Below are 5,000 nucleotides of genomic sequence, written 5' to 3'. Positions count from 1 at the left end.
CTTAGCTTCCGAGATCAGACGAGATCGGGCGTTGCCAGGCTGGTATGGCCGTACGAAATAAGTTGACAACCATAGGCTACTTATCCATATACAGATTTAGCAATTGACAATGCAAGGTGGTCTCTATCTCTCTCTCTCGTGTCAAAATGAAAACAGCTTCCAGCCCCTTTCATGAAGGACTACTTGTGCATATTGCAAGATTTCAGTTTCTAAGTGAATGAGCAAAAGAGCATACAGCACCTGGTATTCCCAGGCGGTCTCCCATCCAAGTACTAACCAGGCCCGACCCTGCTTAGCTTCCGAGATCAGACGAGATCGGGCGTTGCCAGGCTGGTATGGCCGTACGAAATAAGTTGACAACCATAGGCTACTTATCCATATACAGATTTAGCAATTGACAATGCAAGGTAGTCTCTCTCTCTCTCTCTCTCGTGTCAAAATGAAAAGAGCTTCCAGCCCCTTTCATGAAGGACTACTTGTGCATATTGCAAGATGTCAGTTTCTAAGTGAATGAGCAAAAGAGCATACAGCACCTGGTATTCCCAGGCGGTCTCCCATCCAAGTACTAACCAGGCCCGACCCTGCTTAGCTTCCGAGATCAGGCGTTGCCAGGCTGGTATGGCCGTACGAAATAAGTTGACAACCATAGGCTACTTATCCATATACAGATTTAGCAATTGACAATGCAAGGTGGTCTCTCTCTCTCTCTCTCTCTCGTGTCAAAATGAAAACAGCTTCCAGCCCCTTTCATGAAGGACTACTTGTGCATATTGCAAGATTTCAGTTTCTAAGTGAATGAGCAAAAGAGCATACAGCACCTGGTATTCCCAGGCGGTCTCCCATCCAAGTACTAACCAGGCCCGACCCTGCTTAGCTTCCGAGATCAGACGAGATCGGGCGTTGCCAGGCTGGTATGGCCGTACGAAATAAGTTGACAACCATAGGCTACTTATCCATATACAGATTTAGCAATTGACAATGCAAGGTGGTCTCTCTCTCTCTCTCTCGTGTCAAAATGAAAACAGCTTCCAGCCCCTTTCATGAAGGACTACTTGTGCATATTGCAAGATTTCAGTTTCTAAGTGAATGAGCAAAAGAGCATACAGCACCTGGTATTCCCAGGCGGTCTCCCATCCAAGTACTAACCAGGCCCGACCCTGCTTAGCTTCCGAGATCAGACGAGATCGGGCGTTGCCAGGCTGGTATGGCCGTACGAAATAAGTTGACAACCATAGGCTACTTATCCATATACAGATTTAGCAATTGACAATGCAAGGTGGTCTCTCTCTCTCTCTCTCGTGTCAAAATGAAAACAGCTTCCAGCCCCTTTCATGAAGGACTACTTGTGCATATTGCAAGATTTCAGTTTCTAAGTGAATGAGCAAAAGAGCATACAGCACCTGGTATTCCCAGGCGGTCTCCCATCCAAGTACTAACCAGGCCCGACCCTGCTTAGCTTCCGAGATCAGGCGTTGCCAGGCTGGTATGGCCGTACGAAATAAGTTGACAACCATAGGCTACTTATCCATATACAGATTTAGCAATTGACAATGCAAGGTAGTCTCTCTCTCTCTCTCTCTCTCTCGTGTCAAAATGAAAACAGCTTCCAGCCCCTTTCATGAAGGACTACTTGTGCATATTGCAAGATGTCAGTTTCTAAGTGAATGAGCAAAAGAGCATACAGCACCTGGTATTCCCAGGCGGTCTCCCATCCAAGTACTAACCAGGCCCGACCCTGCTTAGCTTCCGAGATCAGACGAGATCGGGCGTTGCCAGGCTGGTATGGCCGTACGAAATAAGTTGACAACCATAGGCTACTTATCCATATACAGATTTAGCAATTGACAATGCAAGGTAGTCTCTCTCTCTCTCTCTCTCTCTCTCTCTCTCTCTCTCGTGTCAAAATGAAAACAGCTTCCAGCCCCTTTCATGAAGGACTACTTGTGCATATTGCAAGATGTCAGTTTCTAAGTGAATGAGCAAAAGAGCATACAGCACCTGGTATTCCCAGGCGGTCTCCCATCCAAGTACTAACCAGGCCCGACCCTGCTTAGCTTCCGAGATCAGGCGTTGCCAGGCTGGTATGGCCGTACGAAATAAGTTGACAACCATAGGCTACTTATCCATATACAGATTTAGCAATTGACAATGCAAGGTAGTCTCTCTCTCTCTCTCTCTCTCTCGTGTCAAAATGAAAACAGCTTCCAGCCCCTTTCATGAAGGACTACTTGTGCATATTGCAAGATGTCAGTTTCTAAGTGAATGAGCAAAAGAGCATACAGCACCTGGTATTCCCAGGCGGTCTCCCATCCAAGTACTAACCAGGCCCGACCCTGCTTAGCTTCCGAGATCAGACGAGATCGGGCGTTGCCAGGCTGGTATGGCCGTACGAAATAAGTTGACAACCATAGGCTACTTATCCATATACAGATTTAGCAATTGACAATGCAAGGTAGTCTCTCTCTCTCTCTCTCTCTCTCGTGTCAAAATGAAAACAGCTTCCAGCCCCTTTCATGAAGGACTACTTGTGCATATTGCAAGATGTCAGTTTCTAAGTGAATGAGCAAAAGAGCATACAGCACCTGGTATTCCCAGGCGGTCTCCCATCCAAGTACTAACCAGGCCCGACCCTGCTTAGCTTCCGAGATCAGACGAGATCGGGCGTTGCCAGGCTGGTATGGCCGTACGAAATAAGTTGACAACCATAGGCTACTTATCCATATACAGATTTAGCAATTGACAATGCAAGGTAGTCTCTCTCTCTCTCTCTCTCTCTCTCTCTCTCTCTCTCTCTCTCGTGTCAAAATGAAAACAGCTTCCAGCCCCTTTCATGAAGGACTACTTGTGCATATTGCAAGATGTCAGTTTCTAAGTGAATGAGCAAAAGAGCATACAGCACCTGGTATTCCCAGGCGGTCTCCCATCCAAGTACTAACCAGGCCCGACCCTGCTTAGCTTCCGAGATCAGGCGTTGCCAGGCTGGTATGGCCGTACGAAATAAGTTGACAACCATAGGCTACTTATCCATATACAGATTTAGCAATTGACAATGCAAGGTAGTCTCTCTCTCTCTCTCTCTCTCTCGTGTCAAAATGAAAACAGCTTCCAGCCCCTTTCATGAAGGACTACTTGTGCATATTGCAAGATGTCAGTTTCTAAGTGAATGAGCAAAAGAGCATACAGCACCTGGTATTCCCAGGCGGTCTCCCATCCAAGTACTAACCAGGCCCGACCCTGCTTAGCTTCCGAGATCAGGCGTTGCCAGGCTGGTATGGCCGTACGAAATAAGTTGACAACCATAGGCTACTTATCCATATACAGATTTAGCAATTGACAATGCAAGGTAGTCTCTCTCTCTCTCTCTCTCTCGTGTCAAAATGAAAAGAGCTTCCAGCCCCTTTCATGAAGGACTACTTGTGCATATTGCAAGATGTCAGTTTCTAAGTGAATGAGCAAAAGAGCATACAGCACCTGGTATTCCCAGGCGGTCTCCCATCCAAGTACTAACCAGGCCCGACCCTGCTTAGCTTCCGAGATCAGACGAGATCGGGCGTTGCCAGGCTGGTATGGCCGTACGAAATAAGTTGACAACCATAGGCTACTTATCCATATACAGATTTAGCAATTGACAATGCAAGGTGGTCTCTCTCTCTCTCTCTCTCTCTCTCTCTCTCTCGTGTCAAAATGAAAACAGCTTCCAGCCCCTTTCATGAAGGACTACTTGTGCATATTGCAAGATTTCAGTTTCTAAGTGAATGAGCAAAAGAGCATACAGCACCTGGTATTCCCAGGCGGTCTCCCATCCAAGTACTAACCAGGCCCGACCCTGCTTAGCTTCCGAGATCAGACGAGATCGGGCGTTGCCAGGCTGGTATGGCCGTACGAAATAAGTTGACAACCATAGGCTACTTATCCATATACAGATTTAGCAATTGACAATGCAAGGTGGTCTCTCTCTCTCTCTCTCGTGTCAAAATGAAAACAGCTTCCAGCCCCTTTCATGAAGGACTACTTGTGCATATTGCAAGATTTCAGTTTCTAAGTGAATGAGCAAAAGAGCATACAGCACCTGGTATTCCCAGGCGGTCTCCCATCCAAGTACTAACCAGGCCCGACCCTGCTTAGCTTCCGAGATCAGGCGTTGCCAGGCTGGTATGGCCGTACGAAATAAGTTGACAACCATAGGCTACTTATCCATATACAGATTTAGCAATTGACAATGCAAGGTGGTCTCTCTCTCTCTCTCTCGTGTCAAAATGAAAACAGCTTCCAGCCCCTTTCATGAAGGACTACTTGTGCATATTGCAAGATTTCAGTTTCTAAGTGAATGAGCAAAAGAGCATACAGCACCTGGTATTCCCAGGCGGTCTCCCATCCAAGTACTAACCAGGCCCGACCCTGCTTAGCTTCCGAGATCAGACGAGATCGGGCGTTGCCAGGCTGGTATGGCCGTACCAAATAAGTTGACAACCAAAGGCTACTTATCCATATACAGATTTAGCAATTGACAATGCAAGGTAGTCTCTCTCTCTCTCTCTCTCGTGTCAAAATGAAAACAGCTTCCAGCCCCTTTCATGAAGGACTACTTGTGCATATTGCAAGATGTCAGTTTCTAAGTGAATGAGCAAAAGAGCATACAGCACCTGGTATTCCCAGGCGGTCTCCCATCCAAGTACTAACCAGGCCCGACCCTGCTTAGCTTCCGAGATCAGACGAGATCGGGCGTTGCCAGGCTGGTATGGCCGTACGAAATAAGTTGACAACCATAGGCTACTTATCCATATACAGATTTAGCAATTGACAATGCAAGGTAGTCTCTCTCTCTCTCTCGTGTCAAAATGAAAACAGCTTCCAGCCCCTTTCATGAAGGACTACTTGTGCATATTGCAAGATTTCAGTTTCTATGTGAATGAGCAAAAGAGCATACAGCACCTGGTATTCCCAGGCGGTCTCCCATCCAAGTACTAACCAGGCCCGACCCTGCTTAGCTTCCGAGATCA

General features: G+C 46.9%; 12 non-coding genes and 6 pseudogenes across 12 annotated transcripts in view; all 18 read right to left on the bottom strand.

Annotated features, from left to right (window-relative positions):
• Positions 1-56, bottom strand: part of LOC146265321 (5S ribosomal RNA) — a 119-nt gene extending 63 nt beyond the window's left edge. Inside the window, exon 1 of the ribosomal RNA XR_014726392.1 lies at positions 1-56. This exon is cut by the window's left edge and continues 63 nt beyond it. This is a non-coding gene — a ribosomal RNA (5S ribosomal RNA).
• A 172-nt stretch (positions 57-228) lies between these two features.
• Positions 229-347, bottom strand: LOC146265320 (5S ribosomal RNA). The gene has a single exon (XR_014726391.1). It is a non-coding gene; the product is annotated as a 5S ribosomal RNA (ribosomal RNA).
• Positions 348-521: 174 nt separating this feature from the next.
• LOC146265319 (5S ribosomal RNA) lies at positions 522-630 on the bottom strand (annotated as a pseudogene).
• Positions 631-806: 176 nt separating this feature from the next.
• On the bottom strand, positions 807-925 carry LOC146265318 (5S ribosomal RNA). Its single transcript, XR_014726390.1, has one exon. It is a non-coding gene; the product is annotated as a 5S ribosomal RNA (ribosomal RNA).
• Positions 926-1,097: 172 nt separating this feature from the next.
• Positions 1,098-1,216, bottom strand: LOC146265317 (5S ribosomal RNA). The gene has a single exon (XR_014726389.1). It is a non-coding gene; the product is annotated as a 5S ribosomal RNA (ribosomal RNA).
• A 172-nt stretch (positions 1,217-1,388) lies between these two features.
• LOC146265316 (5S ribosomal RNA) lies at positions 1,389-1,497 on the bottom strand (annotated as a pseudogene).
• A 178-nt stretch (positions 1,498-1,675) lies between these two features.
• LOC146265315 (5S ribosomal RNA) lies at positions 1,676-1,794 on the bottom strand. Its single transcript, XR_014726388.1, has one exon. It is a non-coding gene; the product is annotated as a 5S ribosomal RNA (ribosomal RNA).
• A 192-nt stretch (positions 1,795-1,986) lies between these two features.
• LOC146265314 (5S ribosomal RNA) lies at positions 1,987-2,095 on the bottom strand (annotated as a pseudogene).
• Positions 2,096-2,273: 178 nt separating this feature from the next.
• LOC146265313 (5S ribosomal RNA) lies at positions 2,274-2,392 on the bottom strand. The gene has a single exon (XR_014726386.1). It is a non-coding gene; the product is annotated as a 5S ribosomal RNA (ribosomal RNA).
• Positions 2,393-2,570: 178 nt separating this feature from the next.
• On the bottom strand, positions 2,571-2,689 carry LOC146265312 (5S ribosomal RNA). Its single transcript, XR_014726385.1, has one exon. It is a non-coding gene; the product is annotated as a 5S ribosomal RNA (ribosomal RNA).
• A 198-nt stretch (positions 2,690-2,887) lies between these two features.
• Positions 2,888-2,996, bottom strand: LOC146265311 (5S ribosomal RNA; annotated as a pseudogene).
• Positions 2,997-3,174: 178 nt separating this feature from the next.
• On the bottom strand, positions 3,175-3,283 carry LOC146265310 (5S ribosomal RNA; annotated as a pseudogene).
• A 176-nt stretch (positions 3,284-3,459) lies between these two features.
• On the bottom strand, positions 3,460-3,578 carry LOC146265309 (5S ribosomal RNA). Its single transcript, XR_014726384.1, has one exon. It is a non-coding gene; the product is annotated as a 5S ribosomal RNA (ribosomal RNA).
• Positions 3,579-3,766: 188 nt separating this feature from the next.
• Positions 3,767-3,885, bottom strand: LOC146265308 (5S ribosomal RNA). Its single transcript, XR_014726383.1, has one exon. It is a non-coding gene; the product is annotated as a 5S ribosomal RNA (ribosomal RNA).
• A 172-nt stretch (positions 3,886-4,057) lies between these two features.
• On the bottom strand, positions 4,058-4,166 carry LOC146265307 (5S ribosomal RNA; annotated as a pseudogene).
• A 172-nt stretch (positions 4,167-4,338) lies between these two features.
• LOC146265306 (5S ribosomal RNA) lies at positions 4,339-4,457 on the bottom strand. The gene has a single exon (XR_014729094.1). It is a non-coding gene; the product is annotated as a 5S ribosomal RNA (ribosomal RNA).
• Positions 4,458-4,631: 174 nt separating this feature from the next.
• Positions 4,632-4,750, bottom strand: LOC146265305 (5S ribosomal RNA). Its single transcript, XR_014726382.1, has one exon. It is a non-coding gene; the product is annotated as a 5S ribosomal RNA (ribosomal RNA).
• A 170-nt stretch (positions 4,751-4,920) lies between these two features.
• Positions 4,921-5,000, bottom strand: part of LOC146265304 (5S ribosomal RNA) — a 119-nt gene continuing 39 nt past the window's right edge. Inside the window, exon 1 of the ribosomal RNA XR_014726381.1 lies at positions 4,921-5,000. This exon is cut by the window's right edge and continues 39 nt beyond it. This is a non-coding gene — a ribosomal RNA (5S ribosomal RNA).

The sequence above is a fragment of the Hypomesus nipponensis genome, chromosome 12 (assembly GCF_054491055.1).
Source record: "Hypomesus nipponensis isolate SF chromosome 12, ASM5449105v1, whole genome shotgun sequence".
Lineage (NCBI taxonomy): Eukaryota > Metazoa > Chordata > Actinopteri > Osmeriformes > Osmeridae > Hypomesus > Hypomesus nipponensis.
The sequence above is the reverse complement of the archived record's forward strand: the minus strand, read 5'-3'. Positions and strand labels throughout refer to the sequence as shown.